At 36.8% G+C, this 27615-nt stretch overlaps 1 long non-coding RNA gene across 1 annotated transcript in view; it reads right to left on the bottom strand.

Moving 5' to 3' along the window:
• LOC309855382 overlaps nucleotides 1–27615 on the bottom strand; it is a 276759-nt gene that overhangs the window by 217647 nt on the left and 31497 nt on the right. The gene's annotated exons all lie outside the window — the stretch shown is intronic.

Below are 27615 nucleotides of genomic sequence, written 5' to 3'. Positions count from 1 at the left end.
GGGCTTTTCAGTGTGAGCAGTGTGAGCACTTGTAAAATAAGCATGAGCTCTTCTGTGTAACACTAAATTCTAACTTGTGTAAGAATGAAAAAAAATACCTTTTGTGGAAGCATAATCTCTTATTTCAGATACATTCAACAAAGTATTTATCAAATTACATTTCAATAAAACCTAGTATGATATATGATATTCATGGATATTCTATTTTTTTAAAAAAGGAGGGGGAAATTTTCTCTACAAGTAAACTTGAAGACAACTAGCTGTAAGTTTGGAACAGCCTGGATAGGGTGTACTGAGAGTGATTCAATGAATAGTGCTAAAGTTCAACTGGGCTTTGCTGCGTGATACTAGAATAGATTATATTTTTTCTTATTATTATACAGATAAAATCTTGTTTCCAGGTTAAGTAAGTAAAATACCTTCAGAGAACTAGAACATGATAAATTCATTTCTAGAGCTTTGGCTCAAAATTGTTGCTATCTTCTCACTGCTGCAGCACTTAAAAAATATTTTATCCCCAGATTTTGCTATTTTGTACCTTTTTTTTGGTACTTTTGGTTTTTGGACTTGGTTCTTCTAGAGCCAGATTGCTTCCCCTAAGTTTTTATCAGTAAACTTAATCATTTGGCTCAGGATAAATCACACCCTAGTTCTCACCAGAGTTAATTGGAATAACTTAGATGATGAGATTTGGGATTGTCAGGTGATATTGTTGATAATGCTTAAATGAAACTTGATGCTAGAATGTCAAAGGCTTTCCAGCACCAGGATGTTGAGATGGTAAATATATCTTGCATGTGGGAAGAACATCAATTTTGGGGAGCTGGAGGGTAGATTATTGTGGGCTGCGTTATATGCTCCAAAACATGTTGAAATCCTAGTGCTCACATCTCAGAATGTGATTTTACTGGAAACCAGGTCTTTACAGACTTAAGATTAAAATAAGGTCATTAGGGTGGGCCCGAATCCAATGTTGTGACTGTTGTTCTCATAAAAAAGGGGTAAATTTGGACACAAACGCAGACAGGCACTGAGGGAAGATGATGTGAAGACACAGGGAAAAGAGAGCCATCTACAAGTCAAGGAGGATGTGAGGCTACTAGGATCTAGGCAAGAGGCAGATCCTGGAGCAGATCCTTTCCCAGTGCCTTCGGAGGGGATGTGGCCCTGCTGCCAACTTGAATTGAGACTTACTGCTTCCAGAACTGGGAGACTAGTTCTTTGCTCTAAGCCACACAGTTTGTGGTACTTTGTTATGGTAGCCCTAAGAAACTAATACAGATCTTAAAACCACTTTTGATTCTGAAATTTGTGCCACTAGGCTTTATATTAACATCTGTAGGTACCTATACACTATTAGAACTTTTGGCTAATGCCCTAGTTACCTTTCCTATTTAACAGACTGCTACTGGACTCGAGATACTGACTGGACTCTAAATATTTCACAAGTTACTCTTAACATTCTTCTAGTGGCTGAAATGTGCTATCAAGCTTTTATTTTATTAAACAGTGAACAAATGAGAATTGTGATTTTTTAAAAAATATCTTTACTAGAGAAGCTGAATTACAAAGGCATGCATTTATTATTGATTTGGATCAAAAAAGAATGACATATTAGAAAACAGGAAAATACTTTCCTTACAAAAATATTTAAGTATTTAAAGTACTATCTAATATTTTACTTTTCAGCTAAACTAGGAAACCAGAGACAAAAACTGGAACAATTGTTGCCAGTTTTTATATCTTACTGGCAAGCATGCTAGACACCCTGGCTGCCTAACAAACCTGTTAGGCTGGAAACTATTTCTTTTGTTTTTCTTTCTTTGTGAATTAAATCTTTTTGTGCCATTTGTTTTGTCACTGAGGGAGGAAGGGAAGCCAAAAAAACAAAAGTTGGAGTGAAAGAAAATACACAAATTCACTAAATATTTAAATGGTAGTTTCCCAGGTTGATGAAAAAGAAAGACACAGCCAATTCTAACAGAAATCATGACAACCTTCCAACCCACATTTTTTTCTTATCAATTTTCTCCAATATTTCATTTTTGCTTTATTGCAATTGGCAAGTATGATGCCCCCCCCCTTTTTTTTAATAACATAATGAAGGTTTGGGGCAACCCTGCACTGAACAAGTCTATTGGTACCCTTTTTCCAGCAGCTTTTGGTCACTTCCTATCTCCATGTCACTTTTGGTAACTCTCAATATATTTCACACTTTGTCATTATTATTGCATTTGTTTTTGGTGATCTGATCAGTGATCTCTGATAATCATTTAGGGGCACTATGAACCATGCCCATGTAAGATGGCAAACTTAATAAATGTTGTGAATGTTCTGACTGCCCCACTGAATGGCCATTACCCTATCACTCCCTAGCCTCTGAGAAACAACAATATTGAAATTAGGTCAATTAATAACTCCTACAATGGCCTCTCAGTGTTTAAGTTAAAGGAATAATTGCACACCTCTCATTTTAAATTAAAAGCTAGAAATGATTAAGATTGGAAAGGAAGGGGACGCCCGGGTGGCTCAGTTGGTTAAGCAGCTGCCTTTGGCTCAGGTCAGGATCCCAGCATCCTGGGATAGAGTCCCACATAGGGCTCCTTGCTCAGCAGGGAGCCTGCTTCTCCCTCTGCCTCTGCCTGTGCTCATTCTCTCTGACAAATAAATAAATAAGATTTGAAAGGAAGTAAAGATAGAATAGTCTGGAAGGTAAGTCTCTTGTGCCAAACAGTTAATCAAGTTATAAATGAAAAGGAGAAGTTCTTTTTTTTTTTTTTAATTTTTAGTTATTTATTTGACAGACAGAGATCACAAGCAGGCAGAGAGAGAGGATTGGAAGCAGGTTCTCTGCTGAGCCAAGAGCCTGATGCGGGACTCGATCCCAGGACCCTGGGATCATGACCTGAGCTGAAGGCAGAGGCTTTAACCCACTGAGCCACCCAGGAGCCCCTTAAAGGGAGAAGTTCTTAAAGAAAAAGTGCTACTCCATGAACACACAAATGGTAAGAAAGCAAAACAGACTTATTACTAATATGGAGAAAGTTTTAGTGGTCTGGATAGATCAAACCAGCACAACATTCCCTAAGCCAAAGCCTAATCCAGAGCAAGACTTTAAATTTCTTCAGTCTTGTGAAGGCTGAGAGAGGTGGGGAAGCTGCAGAAGGAAAGTTGGAAGCTAGCAGAGGTTGGTTCATGAGATTTAAGGAAAGAAGTCATCTCCGTAACATCGGAGTGCAGGGTGAAGCAGCAAGTGCTGGTGTAGAAGTTTAGCAGCTAGTTATCCAGAAGATCTAGCTAAGAGAATTCATGAAGGTTTTCATACTAAGCAGAGATTTTCAGTGTAGACAAAATAACCGTCTGTAGAAGAAGACACCATTTAAGACTTCAGAACTCAATGCCTACCTTCAAAGTTTCAAAGTTCAGACTGACTCTTATAAGGGGCTAATGCCACTGGTGGCTTTAAGTTGAAGCTGATGCTCATTTACCATTTCAAAAATCCTATGGCCCTTAGGAATTAGGCTGATTATTTACTCTGCCTGTGCTCTATAAATGGAAAAACAAAACCTGGATGACAGCACATCTGCTTACAACATGGTTTACAGAATATTTTAAGCTCACTGTGGAGATCCAATGCCAGAGGGTGGGGGGTGGGGGTAAGGGGAAGGTTTCTTTCAAATGTCAGTGTTCAATGACAATGCACCTGATCACCCAAACACTCTGATGGAGATATACAATGAGATTAATGTTTTCATGTCTGCTAATATAACATCTATTCTGCAGCCCATGGATCAATGACTAATTTCAATTCTCAAGTCTTATTACTCAAGAAATACCCTTCATAAGGCTGCTGTAGGTAATAATTCCTCTGGTAGACCTAGGCAAAGTAAATGGAAACAAAACCTTCTGGAAAGAATTCACCATTCTACATGTCATTAAGAAAATCATGATTCATGAAAGGAGGTTAAAATAGCAACATGAACAGGAATTTGGAAGAAGTTGATTCTAGCCCTCAGGGATGACTTTGAGGGAGGGGTTCCAGACTTCAGTGGGCGGAGTAACTATAGATATGGTGGAAATAACAAGAGAACCCGTATTAGAAGTGGAGCCTGAAGATGAACTTATCCAGTTCAACTGGATAACAGAACTTGAATAAATGAGGAGCTGCTTCTATGGAGGAGCCAAGAAATTGGTTTCTTGAGATGGCATCTACTCCTGGTGAAGATGCTGTGAAGACTGTTGAAATGAAAACAAGGAATTTGGAATGTTCCATAAACTTAGTTGATAAAGAAGTGGAAGGGTTTGAAAGGATTGACTCCAAATTTAAAACATGTTCTACTGTGGGTGAAAGGTTATCAAATAGCAGTACATACTACAGATATTCTCCATGAAAGGAAAAAACAATTGATGTACCAAACTTTATTGTCTTATTTTAAGAAATTTCCACAGCCCTCTCAGCCTTCAGCAAACAACAGCCTGATCAGTCAGCAGCCACCAACATCAAAGCAAGACCCTCCACCAGCTAAAAGGTTGAGTTTCTGAAAGCACAGACAATAATTAGCATTTTTAACAACAAAGTATTAATTAAGATATACACATTTTTACACTAAAAATACTATATAGTATAAACTTAACTTTTATATGCACTAGAATGTCAAAATATTAATTTGGCTTGCTTTACTGTGATACTTGCTTTATTCCTATGGTCTGGAATCAAACCCATGGTATCTCTGAGATATGCCTGTATATACATTGGATTTCACTTGCCTATCTTCCATATCTATCCTTTTCTCTTAACCTTTTAAATTCTGTATTAATTTCCATTTGATTTTGCGGATTTTTTTCTTTTCTCCATGTCCCTTACTGATCAATTATCCTTTGGTTTTTCATTCCTTCGTTCCTTCCTTTCTCCTTCTTTTCTTTCTTTCAATATTTTATTTACTTATTTGAGAAAGAAAGTGAGTGAGAGAGAAAGAGAGAGAAAAGGCCAGGACAGAGGCAGAGGGAAAGGGAGAAGCAAACTCCGCTGAGCAGGGATCCTGCTGTGGGTTGATCCCAGGAACCTGGGATCATGACCTAAGCCAAAAGCATACGCATAAGCAACTGAGCCACCCAGGAACCCCTTTCAGTTGTTTCTAATTTCTCCTTTAGTTCAATAATTGTTTTTCTTCTATTTTCTTCTTGAGATCTGCCAGCTTGGCTCATATTTAATATTTTACTTATTATAATCTCTTTATTATTACTTATCTGAATTTCTTTGTCTTCAGTTAATACTCTTGCTTCAGAATTAATTTTCTTAATTCATGGGAACATTTTATTGTAATTTTTATTTGCTTTTAACCATTTTCTGGTGAGTGGTTTTTGTCTGCTATTTGCTTTTGCTTTTTTAAACCCTCCTCTTTTTCCATATTATGGTGGCTGATATCTTATTTTGGATTCTATTTGTTATTCTATTTTAAACAAACTTGGTTTTTATTTAAGCAAATATTTAGCAGAAGTTTACGTAAAAGAAAAGTATAGGACTGTGTTCCAGATGGCAGGAATTTCAACATGACTGACTTACTATTCCTTTGTTACTTCTCCAGTGTGTAGGAATTGTCAACTCTTCAGTTGTTCACAGTGTGAGGTCTCTGTCCCAGCCTCTTGCATCATCAATAGACCATTTCCAGCAAATGTGGATTTTCTGAAAGAGCCACTCTTTGTGCTTTGAAAATATTGTACCAGCCTTTATTTTACCACTCTTTTCTATTATTGTAAACAAAGGATATTGGTTTAACACCTCAGAGTGTGTTGCTGGCCTCTGGAACTTATCCTCTTTATGCCATTTTTAGGGACATACAACCAACATGTCCTCAGTCTGGTTCATTTTGCTCCCCAGTTAGATTATCACAAGCCATCTCCGTTTCAGAAAATTTCTATTTTAACCAAAGCCATGATTATAATGTAAAGATGTTCAGTTTCCCAACTTGGCCATATATATCATGACTATGAACAACCTTCTCCTCACTTCTCTTTCCAGATTTTCGAATGATAAAAATCTTCTCCATATTCAGATCCAACATTTGACCCATTTCCAGCTCCAAAAAGTTGACATGTTATTCAATGCGAACCTTTACTTAAAAAACAAAATTCAGGAGAGCAAATCTTAAAGATTTGGTAGGATATAAACTCTAAGTCCAGGAGTAAAGAGCTTAAAATGTTTATATTTAAAAATGCAAATACAGTGAAAGCAGAAGATGGTAATAAGATAGAAAGAAGAGAGCACTAAGACTTGAAAGAGAAGTGTGACATAGGTTTCTACTTTTGAAGTCCCTTAAGTTTAATTTCCAGTTAACACTCAATAGCTGTTTACAATATGGGATAAAAAGATAAGCTCAAAAAGAATCAGAACAAATGTCATAATTTTTGCTTGTTGACCCAGAGAAAAACCTATCAAGTCCATGATTTTCTTTATGTGAAAGAAACAATCATGTTTCTGTCTTTCTAAATTAATCGTACATCCTACAGGATGCCAATGGTAAAGTGATAATTAAAAATGTATATGGGTCCCTGAGCTTAATGATATAATAAATAAAAAGTAAAGTCACTAATTTAACAGCAAATGTAGCGTGCATATATGGATGAGGTTGAAATAGAACATTCTTTTGGTCCACTGTTTTACTGAAAGTGGTTGCTGGAGGACATTTTTTTTGTGTGTTTCATAATCCATTATTAACATCACTAGGAGTCCCTTTAGTCCAATTAAACCTCTGTTTATATTTTCCATTAGCTTAAGTTGTTCCCTAGTTTGGCATTAATTATCACAGCCATGTAGCCAGTATCCAAATTTATTATTCATCTGCTCTTTGGCTTCTGTAAATCTTAAATTGCAGAGAGCTATCTTAGTAAATAAAATTTAAAATCAGTTTGTTTCAGTTTCTGTATGTCCAAAGATATAGGTCCAAACTCCATATTGTATAGGTGGTTAACAAGACTGAGGATTGGATTACATATTTTAACACAATCTATTGTAGTAATTAATGGATTACATGAAAATATGCAGTAAATAAATTGACTACCCAAAGTCACAATACTCCCTTCATTCTATTTGTATGTAAATTTTGTTCATGTACGTTGTATTCTAATATAACCAGCCAAATTGAACTAAATTTTATTATTTTCTTAGGAAACTGTTATACCAATCATTACACAAGGAAATCAATCTTTACTCTGTTAGAAGACAACGTTATTCTTTTGTTGGGTGTATGACAGAAATGCTTTTCATGTACTCCATTGTAGTGAATTCAGTTTATCATCTACACGATATCTGAGCATTTTCTACCTGTGGCTTATTTTAAGGTCTTAAATATTTTGTAATCTATTCTTTAAAACCTGTGAAAAATTTTGCATAATTAAATTAAATCAGTATCCCATAAGAGGGCTCTGTCGGTAACTTGCCACTTGAGATTTAATAAGAATGTTACCCACATTCTGAACGCCTGATAGCAGTAGAGCAATCATTTAACAAATGTTTGCTGAGCACCTACTGAGTGTCACCCACTTTCCCAGGCTTTAGGGATACATTGATGAATCAAATATGGTATCAAGAAGCTACATTGTCTAACAGAGAGATTAAGAAGCTACATTCTCTGGTATCAAAATCTACATTCTAGGAGAGTGATTAAGAGTCAGTCTGACTTCGGTTAGAAGTTCATCCCCACTAAATAAGAGCAAAGTGACCTTGGGCTGATTACTTATTAGTTCTGACCCTCAGTCTCTTTATCTATAAATCAATTCTAATACCTACCACATACAGTTATTGTGAAGACTAAATATGATATTGTACACAGATCACTCAGCACAGTAACTGGAATATCATAAAACTTGATATATTTTTAATATCTACATGTATTTATTATATCCTAACAGTAATCACAAGCTTTCTGCATCAGAGGCAAACTGATTACTTACTTATTGGTAATTCTAGCATTAGTTTCCTATGCTCTAATTCCTCACAGGGCAACATGAGGAGGGCAGATATTGTGTAGGCAAAAGTGAGATCTGAACATTCAAGAAAAACCCTGAAATTATGAATCTCAGAGCTCATATGGGGAGTGAGACATCTGCTTCCCTCCTAAGAGGGAGAGAAAAACCTTTGTTCTCAAATATAGAATCTAAACAAGTCCTCTGTAGGAAGAAAAGGGCAATGCTGACCATCCCATAGAATGTAAACAAATGGCTCCAAGAAGGAAAAATATGTACATCTTTGTAGGGCATTTAACTGTCTGGAACTTCCAGGGCTTTAGCCATTCACTTATCCTCTTAGCTCAGTTGCCAGTAATTTTTGGTCAGAAAGCACTGACCATGTGGAAAAATGAAAATATTCACACTGTTTTTTGATAATGTTCATAACCACTAACGATTACCCTTGTTAACATTATTAGCAGCAATTGCAGGACAGGAACCCAGGGGAGAGGGCTTTGGAGAAGTGACCCACCATCTGCAAAATTGATGATAATTAACCTCATGATTTTTTTTTCTCTATTTTAAGTACCTCATCAAGGGATTTCTCTACACACCAGGGCCCCCCACCCTGACCTTATCTATGGCAATAAAAGCATAATGCATTAGGTGAATAAGTTCCTAGTATCCACCAGCAATGATACTCTGTATAACACTAGTCCAAAAATAGGTTACTTGAAAAACAATACTAGGTCAAATAAGTTTGGAAAAGGTTGTGGCATATATCTCCTTTCCTGGACAGTTACAAGACAAAACCATGTTATATATTTTAAGAAATTTTACAGAAATGTTTAACTACTAATTTCCCCAAATTCCAAGTGCAAGAAGCATAACTTAAGGGAATAACTCTACAGGAACAGAGTCTCTGACTCTGAAGCACAGAAGAAATAAATTTGGCAGCAGGACCTTCCTAAAACCCTTCAAAAATCACTTGACATATACGTAAACACCAATTCAACACACTTTTTAAAAATATAGATATAAAATAGATATGTTAAAGATATAAAACAAAGTTTTATTTTATTATGTGCCAGACTTCATACTGAATATTGAGGACACAGAAATGTCTTATGAGCAATGGTTTTGCCCTTGGAGATCTGATGTATACATAAGATCTGTCCTGAACTGTTACTCAAATCTCATAAATATTGCAAAAAGTCTTAGGATAATCCTATCCGAAGCACTCTGTGAAATATCTGTGTTTAGTAAATCAATCTCTGGTTTATTGGGGGGATAGAAGGGACATCTGATATCCAGCAAATCCATTAGCTATGCCTTCTCAAATGTCCTAATCAATTTCAGTGAATCTGTCAGTTTATCATTTTCCCAAATTATTTTCTCTCTAAAGAGCTATGAGCCCTCCTTCCCTTTTCTTTGCTAATGTAGCAGAATCCTCCATGACAGGGCAAGGACAGGGAAGGTACATTGAACTCAAGTGCTGTCTGAGGAGAAGGGAGTACAATTGGAGGAACACCAGGTGCCCAAAATTGAGAACTATGTCACTTCTTTTATGCTTGCTGATGTTGCTAAATAACCAAGAAATAACGACTATATATTGTTATAATGATAATCTTTTATTTAAATGACACATAAGTTTACAACCTCCAGTTTGTCTACTGGTCCTACAGAAATCATTCTTGAAATCTCTGTGTTAAGAAAACCTAACCACCTCATTAGAAAACTAACAACACTAACTTTAGATTACCATCCTTTGAATTTCAATACAAGTGATACTGGCTCAGATACTTTAAAGCCTACTTATTCTAGAATCTAATTTTAACATAATAATCGAGTAGTAGGAATATCTGATACCCAAGGGTAGTTCTCATGGGTGGTCTTAAATTTTTTTCTATACCTCCCTGAAGTGCTATATTACCCAGACATTTCAAAATAACAAAAAAAACATATTAAAAAGTATCAGAGAAACAGCAGATCAGAAAGTGGAATTTATGAAATGGAAATAATATAACTTAACTAAAAATTTCTTATAATTTGAACTCCTCTAGAAAGTTACTATGGTGCCAGGAGGGCATAATCTTGAATGACAAAAACTAGAAAAAAAAACTGATGGTTAATTTTATTAGGTAATTTTAAGTTCCTCGAGTAATGACTTCCTGTAATTTGGTTGGTAACTCTAGTCAGAAAGGGCTAAGTTTTGAGCTACTTGGTTCTTGTCCTGCTCTAATAGCAGTTAGCCGTGTGATCCTGGGAAAGACACCTGATGTCTGAGAAATGAGGTTTTAATCTAATTGAGGGTTTCACTAGCTCAGGAGTTCTTAGTCTGATAGCAGGGATAAGGAAATCCTTACACTACCTAAAATTATATGCAAACTATATTGATATGTGTATTTGTTCAAGGAGTGATTCCCAAAGTTATCTTCGATTCTCTTCTCTCTCTGCCTAAGTTAATAACCACCTAAACAGGTCATTTCTAACACTGCTTTTCAGTTTAAAAGATTTAAAGCTTCTGTGATTTTTTTACAATCTAATATTTTAGTCACATTTTTTCAGGGCACAGGCAGTATTTAGAGTAAATCGGATTCCTTAAAACAACCAATCCATTTGAAGTCTTGAGTTGTCATTTTTCAGAAGGTGAGCAGTATTTTGTTTTGTTCTAGGAGTCTGGAAAAGTAAACATATTAGCCACAAGCCCTTCCCTCTTTCCCATTTTACCTATTCCACTACAGTCATGTGTATATGCAAACATTATAGGTCAGGGTGGTTAGGACGCATCTGTAAGATACAAAACTGATTGCAGGATAAATCTACTTTATCATGGTAATTATTTTAGAAAGACTGAGATTCGTGCATTTACTTATCCGACACAAGTTCACACGCCTCAAATTTTGAAGAGTACTTTACTTAATCAATCATGGTACATATCAGCAGATAGCCTGTAAACACACTAAGTTAAGCCAGAGGGAAAAAAAGATTCCATAATATGTGAGTCCTGCTGCCCAAAGGCCACACAGATGGCCCCGCTCTCAGGAGAAGGCCCTGTTGCCTAAGATAATCTCTAGGTAACCTCAGTGCAAACCCCCATCTACACCAAACATAGAAGATGACCCGTGATTTTGGAAATTAGATATATCCTCATACCACTGTTCTGTCCCATGGATTTCAAAGAGATTTCTGGAGAGGTCTGCATAGAGAGTGAGGGATAGGAGGTGTGAGGGAGAAGCAGAGAAAGAATTATAAACCACAGGGTTCTGGCATGTATGTGAAGCGATGTATGAGACAAGAGGAAAGAGAGTGTTTCTATATGAATTCTGCAGTAAAGAAGTGTATTCAATTCACATCTCTTGAATTCCTTTTGGTCTGCTGGAAAGATAACCATTCCTCTCTTGCTGCTTCTGATTTTCTAAGATTCTCTCTCTATGCAGATCTCTCAGAGTACTTGGATCTGAATCCATTTAAACCGCTGTCTCTGTGTTCTTGTCTTGAACAGAGTATCCACAGGCTGCATTTTTCTCTGCTATCTGCTCTTACCCTCATTGATTTCTGTTCTTCTCAACCGCATTTTCTAACCAAAACTGACTCCACCTAGATGATACTATCTTCTCTGCTGTCCTCTCATAGGGCCAGCTGTGAATCGTAATGGAAAAAGTAGGAATTTTAAAGTATTTTTTGAAAGCTTTGATTTAGAAAGCTAACTGCCACTTTCAAGTTACGTGATCTTTAAAAAGTTAGATAACTTCTCTGTGTAGAAATAAAGCTCAGAGGCACAGTGCACATACAAATATCAAAGTTTAATTTCCAATATGTCTACTTCCTAACCAAGTAGGGAATTAGAGGCTTTTCTATATCACTGTGTCTAACACGAGACCTTCCACTCAAGAGAGTATGACCGAACATTTGCTGATGGAGTGAATAGCCTCCATGTCCTTACTGAAGCTAGGAATAACCACACCAGCACAACTGGGAGGAAATAAATGAAACCATTGAGGCTTTCATCCAGCAAATATGAATTGCTGCATATGGGGCACCAATCAGTATGGTGGAACACAGTGGAGAGACAGTACTGGTTAACTGGACTTTTTCTTCCTTTTCTGTCTCCACCACTCACTGTAGGTGGCTGCTGGGAACATTCCTCTTACTTCCCCATGTCAATCCTGGCCTCTTGCATGGTCATCCTGGGCTTCTCCATAAGGGAAGTTAAGTGCATGCCCTATTTGTAGTCAACCGCGGGAAGCCAACTTATCTGACCCCTCAGCGGTCATGCATCAAGTGCCTCTTTGATCCTCCTCTGCTGTGACAGGAGTGCAATAGTGAGGCTGGAGTGTGGACCCTCAACTTGGAATTAGGAGACTTTTGGTTTTAGTAGATTTCTGTGTTCCTATGGAGATAACTTCTCTGGGATGAACATTTATATTCTATAAAACAAAGGGGTTGAATGATTTGATCTCTAAGATACTTCTTGTTTTAAATTCCAGAATGTACTTAGCACTTAACCCCATAAACTGTGCTATGGTATTTTCTTTTATTTCAAGTCTTACTTCCACCTCAGTGGAAAACTTCTTATAGGCAAAGATTATCACAGGTGTTTCTACAACCCTTACATGCCCAGAACACTAATGAAGAGTTAAAGTCCTAATTCTTTAATTAGCCATAGGAATATAGAATATTTCAAATTTAGTATTTATTATATATTATATATTTAAGCCTCCAGGACTTAAAAATCAAAGGTATTCCATTCAGTCAAGGAGTGAACATTTAGTCTGGGGCATTTAAAAAACTATATTGTATTCTACTTATATCAAAATATACCTGGGGGTGATTATATTATATTATACTATATACATTCCTAAAATCACACATTAAGAATAAGATTTACTTCACAGAGCGGACTCACCCATGTATAAACGTTTTCACCCTGGAATTCATTTTATGAAAGACAAATACCTAATAAAGATCCATCTGTTCCCAGGCAAGAATGTTTCCACATGGTGAACCTAATAATTAAGCACACTTGGTTCTGGGGACACGTATTATGTCAAATCCATAGGAAATAAAGTACAATACAATAAAAAATATCAAGCCTAAATTAAAGAAATCCATGAGGAGGTACAGCTTCGACTACAATGAAGTGTGCTTTCAGCAGGGCGTCCTTGGCCAGAATCCTCAGCGTCCTTCCCCTCCCTCTCAAACTTGCAAACTGGAGGGCTGACAGGAGAAGGGCAGAGACAGGAACTGTAAGGGAACCGGGTTCTACAGAGTCCCACCTAGTGCCCATTCGCTGCCCATCACAGCCCATCACAGACAGAACTGTTCTGTCTCTACGGCTTTCTCCTGGGTTGAAACATAAGGAAGGAAAGCCAAAGAGCTTGAAAAGCAGACTTTGCACGTCTCACCTCCTTGCTGACCTCCAGAGCGGTGGCACACACCGGGTGCATCCAAGTGGTAAAGGAAAGCGAGACAAGGGTTTCAAGGAAGCAGCAATAAAGAAGCCGAAGTGCTTAAAGCATTCTGTCCAAGTTGTTTTCCATTAACAGTAACATTTGATATCACTCATCTTCAACTTCCTCTGTCTCCTTGGGGCCTCTGTTTCTACATCCACTATCTCTGTCCCATCATGGTACGGGCGGGGAGTCATCAAACAGTTGGGTCCTGTTCATCCCTTCGTGCCACAGCTTGTTCTTCAAACATTACGCCTCAGAGAGGTCCACTGTCACTTGTCTCTCTCAATAAGGTTTACGGTACTCGGAAACCATGAAATTAAATATTAAATCGGCGATTATTTTGTAGTTAATAATCCATACAAGGTGTGTTAGCTTTCACCTGGAAGGTTGTCTATAACCTCAAAGGGAATATTCCTTCTCAACAAATCTTTCCATTTTAGCCTTGTCCTCCCATAGTTAGTTGTACAAATGGCTATTCCAATTGAGTTGTATTATTCATTATAGAATGAATTTTGTTTGCTGACATTTATATAATTATTCCCTACTTATTTAGCTCACTGGTGATATCATTCTATTAACAAACTCATTGCTCAAATATTATTTTAATTTGCTCGTACCTCATATATTGTTTTCAACTTTACTGCCATATGAAGAGATTTGGGCTTATCAACTCTTTCCCACTGTTTCAATTCAATTACCATGAATTATTATTGGCTCTTTAAAAATTTCAGTTTGTCTGCCCCAAACTGTCAACCACCATTAATTAAAAGAATGAAATAAAACAATTTAGCAAGAAATGGGAATAAATGATAAGCTAATTTTAAAAGAATACTGTAAAAAGAACTTTTTAAAAAAACATTTTATTTATTTATTTGATAGAGGGAGATCACAAGTAGGCAGAGAGGCAGGCAGAGAGAGAGGGAAGAAGCAGGCTCCCTGCCGAGCAGAGAGCCCGATGCGGGGCTCAATCCCAGGACCCTGAGATCATGACCTGAGCTGCAGGCAGAGGCTTTAACCCACTGAGCCACCCAGGCGCCCCCGTAAAAAGAACTTTAAGTAAAAGTTTTGAGATAATATTGAGACAAAAATAAATAAGAGTGCTCTGTGTATTGTGAGCAACAGAAAAGGCCAGATAATCTTCTGAAACAGGTCAGTTTCATTTCTAGCTTCTCTGAATTGAAATCCTCTTAGAATTCCTGTTCTCTGTGTCCTGTTGTTATCAAATACTGCTCCCACACTCTGCAAAACCTTGTTCCTTTCTGAGTACCGAGAGCTAGCAAGCATATTCCTCCCACATTCTAGATCTTTATTTTAGTGACCAAAGTGGGTTCACTGATTGTTTCCAGTAAACAGGTATAACATGTTTAAGGCAGTGGGTAGTGTTTGCTGAAAGGTAACACTTTAATAACACCTCAAAATAATTATCTAAACCCATGTTTCAACATCTGGCCTCCAGTGTAGTGTCCTCATTCTGCTTACCTATTTTGACAAAAGCTCTGTTATTTTTTCCAGTTCCCAATGTCAAATCATAATGATAGTTTCCTGAAGTTATTATCATTGAGTGACCATCTGCTATGTTTCTGATACTATCCTAGGTGCTGGGGATACATCAATATAAAAGCAGGCAAAATCCCTGCTCTTATAGATCTTACATTCAAGAGAAAGAAACAATATAAAAGCATTCTTTTACGGAAATTTTAGTGATGTGATGATAAATATTTTTGAATAATTTATTATGATCACAGACAATAGTGAATTATTTAAAATTAGTATTTTAACATACACACAAAACTGTGAGGTGCATCTTATCATCCTCATTTTACAGACAAAGGAGCTGTACTTAGGGAGGCATATAATTTCCCAAAGACAAAGATCAAGTGAGCAGCCTGATTAGGGACCAAACCTTCATTATTCTGACTCTATATCCTAAGACTGCAACTATAGTCCTTCACTGTCTCAGTTCACGGTTAACGGACTTTCATTTCTACATTTCTCCAGCAACTTAGGTAGACCCTCTTTTTCCATTTTCATAGTTACTATTCCATTAATAGCTTCCCGACTGCTCCCTCATTATACGTATTTCTAGCATTTCCTTCTCCTGGTCTAGCCTTTCCCTGACCATGAGTTGTCCTTGAGGCAATGCATTTATGATCTCCTCATATGTTAGCAGCTTTCCATTGTGTACAATTGTCTTTTGAAACCTTCATCTTGGTGTTCAAGGATCTCTTCAATGTCATCCCAATCTATCTTATTTTCATTCAGTGTCTATCATTTTTGGTCTTCCTATACAGAACACGAAAATCCTACCTATTGAGTCTGGTTCACACATATAAAATTCTGTTATTTTAACTGAGTTTAACCACCACCACTCCTTGGAAAATTCTTTAAACATCTTGGTTCATATTGCAATCTTTCATCTCAAAGTTCATCATGTAATTCATTTTTATTGTGACTTCCTTTGCAAGATATTATTTTAGGAATAGTAAATTCCAACATTTTATAATCCAGCTGGTTGTGACTCTTAAGATTAAAAAGCCAGCCTACATAGCAGACAGCCATAGGGCGGTCTCCTTTTTTCATCACTACAACTACTCTTCAAATTCCTTGTGCTCTGAACAGTTGCTTCCTTCTCACCCCTTTACTTCCATTTTCTTTTAAATATGTGGCATTTTCCTCTCCATCTCCCAATGTCCTCCGTGTTATCCCTTATGAACCACAAGTAAGTGAAACCATATGATAATTGAATCTCTTTGAGTTGGGAGAAATCGGAGGGGGAGACAAACCATGAGAGACTGTGGACTCTGACAAACTGAGAGTTTGGGGAAGGGAGGTTGGGTGAGCCTGGTGATGGGTATTATGTAGGGCACCTATTGCATGGAGCACTGGGTGTGGTACATAAAAAATGAATTTTGAACACTAAAAAAATTAAATTAAATTAAATTAAAAAAATATGTGGCATTTTATTCCTCCACTTTACCCCTCATTTACTTTGTTTTGGAACCCACCACCTGGGTTCCTCTTTCTCATCTCACCCCAACACTGCTCTAAGGAAGATGTGCTAATGATTCAGGTGGTGGTGAGGAGAAGGGAAGGGAAAAGCAAACCCCTCATTATTTTTTTCTTTATCCTGCACCTCTGCCATTGGCTCTCTATTTCTAGTAATGACCCCCAATTCCATCCTGTCTACCCTCCCTCGTTCTTCGGACCCTACCCTTGGTTCCAATCTGATTTGCTATATCAAATTTGCCAGTACTCTAGCTCAAGTCTCATCTTCTTAACACTAAGAGTAGAGTAAAACTTATTTAAAAAAAAAAAATCCATGTAAAAAATAAATAATCCATGTATGGCTTTGTTTTTATCTACTATGTCTTAACAAAACAAAGAGAATTAAACATTTATTTTTGGTATTGACTGAGGTGACAAGATGGGAAGTGCCAACAATATGCCAAACAATGTTCTAAGCATTTTTCAGCTAAGACTCAATCACTATAATAATCTAATGAAGTGGGTGTTGTTATTATTACTACTTTATAGATGTAGAAACTGAGGCACACAGGGACTAAGAAACTTTTCCCAAATTATACAGATATCAAGTAACAGGATAAAAACTGACAGTCTGGCCCCAAAGGCAGTTCTCTGATCCTGCTATGATTCTCTCTGCTACAACTGCCAGCAGGAAGGGAGGAAGCCAAGCCTATCATGGAGCCTTATAAGAAAACAAATGCTGTATCGAGGTAGTTGCCTAGGACAAGCCAAGTTCCTAGCTATCTGTACAACTTCTTACCCTTTGATCTTCTGGGAGTACATCCCTGATCCTTACCCTCCTAGAATCCTTCCCTCAGGCCATTGAAGCCACCATTAGGCATAGAGGGACAGTATTTCCCTTCTGTTTAAAAAAAAAAAAAAAAAAGTTCCCATGTGTTACCTGTGATAGGTTGAGCTTCTAGTACTCCTTGTTTAGACATTTTATTTCAGGCAATTTATGATTTAAGATATTTAAGATATTTTTGTTATGTAAAAGAAATCTACAGACAAGGGTCTTTGCTTTCCAAAGAAGTTTTTAAAAAATTAAGTAATATTTTTGTTTCGTCCATCCCATTACTACAACACTAAACACAACTGACCTTCAGTAAACCTTGCTGGGCACTTTCAATTTGATTGAGAGATGCCTCCTCCATAATTTAGTTGACGTTCCTCTCTCCCTCTAATTGGGCCACCACTTCATAGACAGATTGATTACTAGGGGTCAAATGAGAGCCTGTCCACAACTGCGTTGAATAAAGGTACACAATAAATATAACTATGTGGGATTCTGAATTCTCTCGATCTATTACACAGAAAACACCTCGTATTGTTGAGGCGTCACGCATGTCAATCTGTATGACTCCTTCCATCACTACCTACTTCGCCCACAACTGCCTGAGTTGGCAGGAGAAGGGAAAGAAGAACCAGCGAAACACAGTCTCCTCCTCAGCACAGTTATAATTGTTTGTTTCTTCATTTTAGGATGTAAAAGTGTAAATTCACTTAAAATATTGTCATGGCCTTTTCCTCAAGTAGTTAGTAAGCAACTGAATTGTCATGTAACAACAGATGTTTTAGTAAGAAAATAAAAAAAAGATGCACTGAAGGACCTTGAAATAAATAACAGGCAGTCATCCCTATTTTTCAGAAGGGAAGAAATAATTTTATTCATACATATTCATGGCTGAATAAAATTATTTCTTTTTCTTAAATGTAATAGTGAGAATGAAGAAACATCAAATTACTTTTGTTGGAATTTGCATAAGCAAAAGAAAAGATACATAATGGAGCTCTATTTCTGAACAAAGTATCCCTCATTAGTGGAGTAACAGATCATATTAATGTTACCTTTATAAAGAGAAATGGACATGGATGAACTTAGTACAAATTTTCACAATGAACAAAAGGATGAAAAAAAAAGTTTATGTAGTTATTTTTACCATTTATTGCTGCACATGATCTTCATTTAGAGTAATCACAGCATAATAATAGTAGAAGGACTGAAGAAAACATCACCTTACAACAAATGGGATTTAAACTTTAATATATGAACAGCTTGTACATTTACCTACTTCTTCATTTTATGTAAATACAAATTTCTGTGTCATTTTTAGATAGATCATAAGAAAACTAATCTGAGATTTACTAACTCAACCTTATATTAAGGTTGACTCTGCACAGTCTGCCTTAATGGGCTGGCAGGGTATTTGTGATTCAGGAGTCCCTACCTGCCCATTCATGCTGGCCCATTAGAAAAGATATCCCTGACACTTTCATCATTGGCTCTTGGACTTCACTGAATTGAACTGGCACAAGGAAATTCTCCAAGTCAGCTTAAAATATAAATTATATGAAAAGAATTAAGGCTACTGAATTGTTTCAATTTTCCTAATGCTATATAAGAACCCCAAAGCAAAAACTGTTCAGTAAGGTCCACAGATTGATTTATGTATAAGATTTATTTTTCTCCTCTGATTTGAAGAGGACTTCCAAGCAGGTAGAACTCCAAGGAACAGCCAGGTACACAGGGAGCTCACATCCTTTCACCTGACAGATTACTTCATCAGTAAAAATAAAAGCAATCATGCCTACTAAATGTCCTTGAATGTGGATAAGCTGCTTCCTGGATCAAATTTTCCTGTCATCCACCTCTGAGTCCCAGATTTTGAACTTTTGAATGAGCTCTACAAGCTTCTGTGGTCCCTACTCAGATTGGTGATTAAAACAAAAACAAAAAAAAACCCAAAACAGAACAAACACACTTTCCCTTTACGTATAAACTATCAATCATTAAAAAAGGAAAATGAATTTTTTGTTATTATTTTATTATTTTGTTACTATTATTTTTGTTATTGTTATGAATATATTTAAATAATATATAATATTTATATAAATACAAATTTATTTGCTGTAGTAGTTCTATTATTTATAGTAACTGCTTTATATATTGATTTGTAGTAGTTGCTGTAGTGAATGAGGATAGGTAATGTCATAGAAATTAGACTTTGCAATCTAACATTTTGTGGGTTCTGTCACTTAGTAGCTATATAGTCTTAAAGAAAAGTGCTAAAACTTCCTAAACCTTATCCCAATCACCTGAAAGAATTTAGTAAGACATTATTCTTCATTAGGCTACAAAGGTGTTTTGGCACTCAAGATGGCAATGACTTTTAGATATCATGGATATTCAGCTGACTTTACTATGAAAAGTATATGCCATTGGAATAAAGTCAATTCAGCAGAGTTTTCTATAGACAAATACATGGAAAATGTAGAAGGCTGGCAACAGCCTTGACAGGACACTTCATTGACAAATTTCACAGATTTACTGCAGAACTGGACTCTTCACATGGATTTACTTCCTCTTTGGAGGCAAGGCTGTGCCAAGGTCTTGGGAAGAGGGTTTCGGTCGGATTCCCCTGATTTCCATTGCAGTGTTTCCCTTGCCACTTATTTAATCTATGTCACTTACAAATTATTTTATTGCTTAAATGATGCTTTCTTCTCTGGAGCACTGTGATTACAATACCAAGCTTGCATGCGCATCTGTGGAGTTTAAAATGAAGACGTACGTACAGGTCTCATTTCTGTACCACTTCTCGCTCTCTTTTCCTGTTTTTTTGTTTTGTTGTTGTTGTCGTTGTTTTTGCTTTTGTTTTTTTGATGACCAGGAGTAAGCTGTATCTATGATGAATATTAATGCGTAAAAATCTCCCTCCTGGCCATACCCACACATTTGAGCATGATTTTGAGAAGCATCCTTATCAGCCTTTCTGAGTCCTCAGAGTTGAGTGGCTTTGTGCAAAGCTACTCTGCTTGCTTATGACTAAGACACCTCACAAAATCCACTGGGCTTGAGGAATTGGCCAGTAATAGCATTCACAGGGATAAGAATTTGGGGGGAAACTGTATAAATTATCTCAACACCCCTCCCCCCTAGAGATTTAAACATTGGCAACAGATTATGATATTTTATATTACTATATTTAGAACATCTTCCTAATAATTTGACTTTTAGAAAACACTCAGATGAGAAGAGAGCTGGACTTAGATGTCAAGGCAGAAGAACAAAACATGATTTTGTGAAAATACAATTTTCTATAGCATTCTCTTTTCTAACTCAGGAAGGATTAATCTCTTCATTGTGCACAGTCCATAGACAGAAAGTGTGTCCTGCTCCATATTTATTATTATGCATTACACAGATCTCTTTTCATGCCTGCTCCCGGCCAGTAGACTGCAACCACTTGATGTCAGGGTCTCAATCACTTCTGAGTTCCTAAGGCATATTCCATTTAAATGTTTTTAAAGCAAAATGAATAGGTGCATGGTCAAGAAGGCTATAAATGTGAGAGGCATTATTTAATTCTTTATTATTATCATTTAGGATATCAATAGTCATGAATTAAAAGCCAAGAAGGGGGGCATCTGGGTGGTTCTGTTGGTTAAGAATCTGCACTCAGCTTAGGTTATGATCCTGGGCTTACCTCAACAAGGGGCAGCCTGTGTTAAATGAAGAGCAATCACTTTCACTGTGTCTGTTATCTGGCTCTTAATCTGCCATCTTCTTCATTTCATTCTCCTCTCACACTCAGCGTGAAGACTTCCCCATAATCAACACCTTTGTCTCTTTGTCAATCACTTTACTCTTCTCCATGGGTCAATCTCAATTCTTTGCACAAGAGTAGATTTTTGTGCCCAGGGGTTCTTTTGTATGAGCAGTAACTCACCAGTAAACATACGGCAGAAAACAGCCTAAAGTCAGATTAAATAAACAAGATTTCCTGGTCTGTTTAGGTGGGACCCAGCTCTTTAGGAAAAATGCTATCTTCTGCTTTCCTCACATGCCCCATCTCCCTTTATTAAGTGGCACAGCACTGTCCCCATGAAAAGCCTTCCAGTTAATCAGACTAGCTCTTACTGGGAGTCAGCCTCTGATTTAATTCTTCTGATTCACCTTGTTAGAAAGGTAATATGTGGGCTCCTGGGTTGGTTAAGCAACTGCCTTCGCCTCAGGTCATGATCCTGGAGTCCCAGGATGGAGTCCCAGGATGGAGTCCCGCATCAGGATTCCTGCTCAGCGGGGAATCTGTTTCTCCCTCTGACTTGTCCCCTCTCATGCACTCTTTCTCTCACTTTCTCTCTCTCTCTTTCTCAAATAAATAAATAAATAAATCTTTAAAAAAAAGAAAGAAAGAAAGGTAATATGTGGTCATGGTGGAGGTGGAACAAGTTTTGATAACACACCAAAAGTCACAATAATGTTAGGCTTTTTAAAGCAACTGATATTTGAGACTTTCATACATTACCATCACCCACTTATTTTAAAATGTTCATAATAGGGCACCTGGGTGGCTCAGTGGGTTAAGCCTCTGCTTTCGGCTCAGGTCATGATCCCAGGGTCCTGGGATCGAGCCCCGCATCAGGCTCTCTGCTTGGTGGGGAGCCTGATTTTCTTTCTCTCTCTCTGCCTGCCTCTCTGCCTTCCTGGATCTCTTTGTGTCAAATAAATAAATAAAATCTTTAAAAAAATGTTAATAATAAACCTTGTTACTTTTACTTTTGCTAATCATGAAAAATAGTTCTCTTATTAAATTAGAATCCTTTCACTTCCTACCCACTCAGGAGCCTCCATATTCCAATGATTTCAATTGTTACTTTGTAAAGAAGGAAAAAGTACCCATCAAAACTGGACATATCCCCTTTGTTATTCTCACTCATGTCAGTTTTATTAGAACACAGGATAGTGGGGCGCCTGGGTGGCTCAGTGGCTTAAGCCTCTGCCTTCGGCTCGGGTCATGGTCTCGGGGTCCTGGGATCGAGCCCTGCGTCAGGCTCTCTGCTCAGCGGGGAGCCTACTTCCCCCTCTCTCTCTGCCGGCTACTCTGCCTGCTTGTGATCTCTCTCTCTCTCTCTGTGTCAAATAAATAAACTAAATCTTTAAAAAAAAAAAAAAAGAACACAGGATACTTTTCTGTAAGAGCTATTTCATATTTATGAAAATGAATAATTCATATTCAATCAATCAAGTTGATGTATAATACTAATATTTTTAAATGTAGAGTTACATACCCTCAGTAAACATTATCTAGGCATTATTAGAGTGAAATAACTGTTCAAACAAATAACCCCCAAAACTCAGTGGGTTAAAAACAATAAAGAGTATTTCTAGTTTACATAAAATCCAATAAGATCAAGCAAGATCTAAAAGGTCGCAAAAGTTAATATGTATTCATACTATTGTATATTTAACCAGGAAAGAAAGCTTGATTGACTTCTGTTTGACCTTTGATTAATAATTATTTACATACTTTTTGTTACAGTAGAAAAAATAACCAAACTCAACCTGAATAAATATAATAAAAACTTATTAATGCTTAATAAATATTAGTATATCAAGGTTTAAATTACATGTATCTTCACTGAAATTTATCCTATCCTTTACTTTAGTCTCAGAAGAGAATCTGTAGCTACTGTTCTCACAGATACTTGTAGCATCCCTATTTTTCATGTTTGTGTCTTGGGAAGTAACTTTTAATTTCAAGCTGAACATCTGGTTTCTGCAAACCTGAATCACAGAAATGTTTCAGTAGTCAAATAACTTTTTCTTGTATGTAGGGCTAGAGTAGACCGAAATCCTCCATTTCTATTTTCTCAAATTTAAGGCTTAGAATGTGACTTCTCTAAAAAGTTGTGTAGCATAGCCAATGGGATTTTCATGGCTGCATTTCTATCCAAATGGTAATAATGAGGAGAGATGTTGCCGCAGAAATACAGATACAAATGTGCTCATAGAATAAAATACTGTTGTAAAAATGTGCGTGGAAAACCACAGACTACTTATTAATCATCTTTTATGCACAGCAAAACACCACTGTACTGATATACATTTGAAAAGGGTACCAGGGTTTTTTTGGTTGTTTTTGTTTGTTTTATTTCAAATAGTCCCATGGTTGGACTTAAGTCTACCATCTTGTTTATTTTCTATTTGTCTCATCTGCTTTTTTCCCTACTCGTTCTTCCTTGTTTGAGGTCTTTCAGATTAAACCAGTATTTTCTACTATTCAAGTTTTTCTTCTCTATTGCATTTTTAGTTACTCCTTTAAAAAAATATATATCAAAGTCCACCGTAAAAAACTGCATAACAGTATAATTCCATTTATTTTCATCATTTACCTACTTCATATTTAATTTTTACATATATTTAAAACTGCCATTTATTGTTGCTATTTTTACTTCAAATACGAGATGAGTCTTTTAAGAGAACTTTATTCATAATTTTTTCTTTTTTAACATGTACCAACATATCTGCTGTTTATGGTACTCTTCATTCCTTCCTGAAGATAGGGATTTCCATTTGGAAGCACTTCCCTTAAGCCTGAAGTATTTCCTTTAGCATTATGGGCTTTCTGTGAGAAATTCTCTTAGCTTTAGTTATGCTTTTGGTTTTGAAGAATATCTTTGCTGGAGATAGAAATCTGAATTGATAGTTATTTTCTCTGTAGCACATTAAAACTATCCTACTGTTTTCTGATTTCCATTGTTTTTTATGGAAAGTCAGCTATTATTCTTAATACTGTTCACCCGAATTTAGTAATGTGCCTTTATTCTCCAGCCATTTTTGCTGGGAATGGCCAGCAATCCCCATACTGATGGATAAAATTTTATTCCAGTCTTTGAAAGAGAGAAGGAAAGGAGGTCAATGCTCAGAGACAAAGATCCTTCATTCTTCTTTGCTCTTAGCTTTATTTGTGCTTCAGGATAATCATAAATCTCTACTAGTCTGTTTCTGAAGCAAATGTGTGGTAAAGGGTCTTTTTTTTTTTTTTTAAAGATTTTATTTATTTATTTGACAGAGAGAAATCACAAGTAGATGGAGAGGCAGGCAGAGAGAGAGACAGGGAAGCAGGCTCCCTGCTGAGCAGAGAGCTCGATGCGGGACTCGATCCCAGGACCCTGAGATCATGACCTAAGCCGAAGGCAGCGGCTTAACCCACTGAGCCACCCAGGCGCCCCTGTGGTAAAGGGTCTTAAAGAAAATAGAAGAGTCTGATTACAGGGAAGATACAATGTGCTGATCAGCTTGTTCTAAGAGTTCTGCTAAACATAGCATTAGGGAACAATGAATACATCTCTTAGATCACAGGGCAGGTGTTTGGGCTAAGAAAGCTTTGGGGAAGGCAACTCCACAGGGCATTCCTATGGCAGAGTGGTCATGCAGGTCTCCTCATTCCACAGGTCTATGCCCTTCTCTAAAACCTTCCCTTGCCCTCAGTGGCCTCCAAGTTATATTTTAGCAAGCAAGATATTATGGATGATTTTATACTCTACATTAACACCAACACACTTTTAGATTTTCTTCTTTGCTTTTAAGATTTTCTTTTTCAATAGGTTGACTCTGGTGTCTTGCTGTGGTATTCATTGTATTTAAAATGCTTGAAGTTCACTGGGATTTGGGGATTTGTGGATTGATATCTTTACACATTTTATAAATTTTTATATATTTCCATTGTTCTACTCTTTATCTCTTCTCCTGAGGCTCCAATGTTTATTAGTTCACGGGTCACTGATTCTCTGTTTTATTTATTGTTTTTTCTTGCTTGCTTTGGTTATGATAGTTTCAATTTATTTTAACTGACTTCAATTCACTGGTCCTCTCATACTGTTTAACATCTTCTTAAACCTATTAATGAATTTTCCATTTAAAAATTGTTTCAGTGCTGTACTCATTTGATTCTTTATAGACTTTTATTTCTTTAAACAACACCATAGGGGCGCCTGGGTGGCTCAGTGGGTTAAAGCCCCTGCCTTCAGCTCAGGCCATGATCCCAGGGTCCTGGGATTGAGCCCCGCATCGGGCTCTTTGCTCAGCAGTGAGCCTGCTTCCCTCCCTCTCTCTCTTTCCTACCTCTGCCTACTTGTGATCTCTGTCAAATAAGTAAATAAAATCTTTAAAAAAAATAAACAACACATAAATCTTGATCCATTTTGTGCATCTTCTAAATCCACTAACATATTTATAATAGTATTTTAAGACTTAACATACTAATCCAAAACTCATCTTTTGGTTATTGAGGTATAATTGACATATAGCATTATATTAGCTTCAGTTGTTCAACATAATGAGTTGATTATATATTGCAGAATAATCATAGTAAGTCTAGTTGACATCCATTAGCACATATAGTAGTGCATCTTTTGATAATGCTTTTATTGACATTTTCTTCTCATGCTTATGGGTTTTGATTTGGCTTCTTCACATGTTCTTCACATGTCTCAAAATGTTTTATTGTATTCTAGATACCATATATAAAATAACAGTTGATGTTGAAGTTGAATAGATGTAGTATGTAGATACAGATAGAGATATACTTTCCCCCAGAGAGGTCTCATGACTTTGTTAGTTGTTAATGGTGAGATCTCTGAACCTACTGGGAGTTATTTGCAACTCTGAATAGTTTTATTTTACTTCTGATTCCAAATATTTCAAAAGTTTGGTTAGGCACCCCCTCCAAAAAGGCTTTGGGGCCTGAGCACAAATTTTAAGAAAATAGACAGCTTTCTTACTTGCAAAGTGTTAAAATCTTTGATGCTATGAAGAAATTAACTGGGTAGAGACTGGGTCATTACTTTAATTAGTTTCATTTTATAAGGAAACTTCGATTTTGAGATTGAGGTCTGGTGCCTTCTCCAGAAAAACTGTGAGATTAAAGCACCACTATATCTTCCTCCATGCCCTTGCTCCCTTCCTAGTCATTATTTATTTAACAAAATATACTACGTGAGAAAACTAGAATATTGGGATTATTAGTTTTGCCACTGGGGCTCTTTCATATTTCAGTTCCTCTTGATCCCCCACATGTTCATTAAAAATTCAGCTGATGGGGTGCCTGAGTGGCTCAGCAGGTTAAGCTTCTGCCTTCGGCTCAGGTCATGATCTCAGGGTCCTGGGATTGAGCCCAGCATCAGGCTATCTGCTCGATGGGGGTCCCCCTCTCTCTCTGCCTGCCTCTCTGCTCACTTGTAATCCCTCTCTCTGTCAAATAAATAAATAACTACTAAAAAAAATCAGCTGATTTTCTTTGTCCTAAGAAAGTATCCCTGCCTCCAACAAGACTGGTCCTCGGTCCCCCTTAAAGTACACTAGGTTGCAGCTCCTAGCTATGTGAGCAACTGATGTTTTCTTATTTAAGGCCTAATTCTCCAGAATTTAGTTCATTTTTTGATTCCTTTGCATCTATAGCTCTTAGATGGCTTTAAAGAAAAGAATGATGACTTGTTTTCCTCAGTGTTTTTTGTTTGTTTGTTTGTTTTTGTTTTGTTACAACAAGAGCAACCAGATGGTGGTTCTTAACCCTGTCTTCATCTTAGAATTATCTCAGGATCTTTTAAGAATTCCAGCATTCAGGCTGCACTCTAGTTCAATTAAATTAGAGTATGCAGGGATAGACCCAAGCATCATATTTTCTAAATCTCCCAAAGTGAGTCCAATATTTAGCCAATGTTAAGAACCACTGTTCCAGGAGCACCTGGGTGGCTCAGTCAGTTAAGCGTCTGCCTTCAGCTCAGGTCATAATCCCAGGGTCCTGAGATAGAGCCCTGCATCAGGAGGAAGCCTGCCTCTCCCTCTTTCTCTGCATGCTGCATCTCTGTCAAATAAATAAATAAAATCTTAGAAACAAAACAAAAGAACTATATCTCTAGTGGAATAGAATTTAGGCTCTCTGAAAAACCAATCCTGCAAAGGGCTAAAGAAACTCAGGTAGATGACAGTTTAGAAAAGTAAGGAAGATTGAGATGACTGGGAAAGAATATTGGTTGGTTGACATTATCATTTCAATCTCAAAAAGTATTTAAATCTGAATGCTGGATATACTCACACAATATGTATTTGGTATTATGATTTTAGACTGATCATGATGATAATGTTGATAATAAAGTTTTTATGAAGGAAAAATTTAAATTTATGAGAAATCAAAAATTCTAACTATGAGAAATGGATATTGGCGAGGGGGTTGGGTGAGCCTGCTGGTGGCTATTATGGAGGGCACGTATTGCATGGAACACTGGATGTGGTGCATAAACAATGAATTTTGGAAAACTGAAAAGAAAGAAAAAATAAAATGGGGAAAAAAGACAAATTCCAAATACACAATATAAGTTTATACCTAAAAGAACTAGAAAAAGATAA

This window comes from Mustela nivalis (assembly GCF_964662115.1).
Source record: "Mustela nivalis genome assembly, chromosome: 20".
Taxonomy (NCBI): Eukaryota; Metazoa; Chordata; class Mammalia; order Carnivora; family Mustelidae; genus Mustela; species Mustela nivalis.
This window is presented reverse-complemented; position numbering and strand designations above follow the sequence as displayed.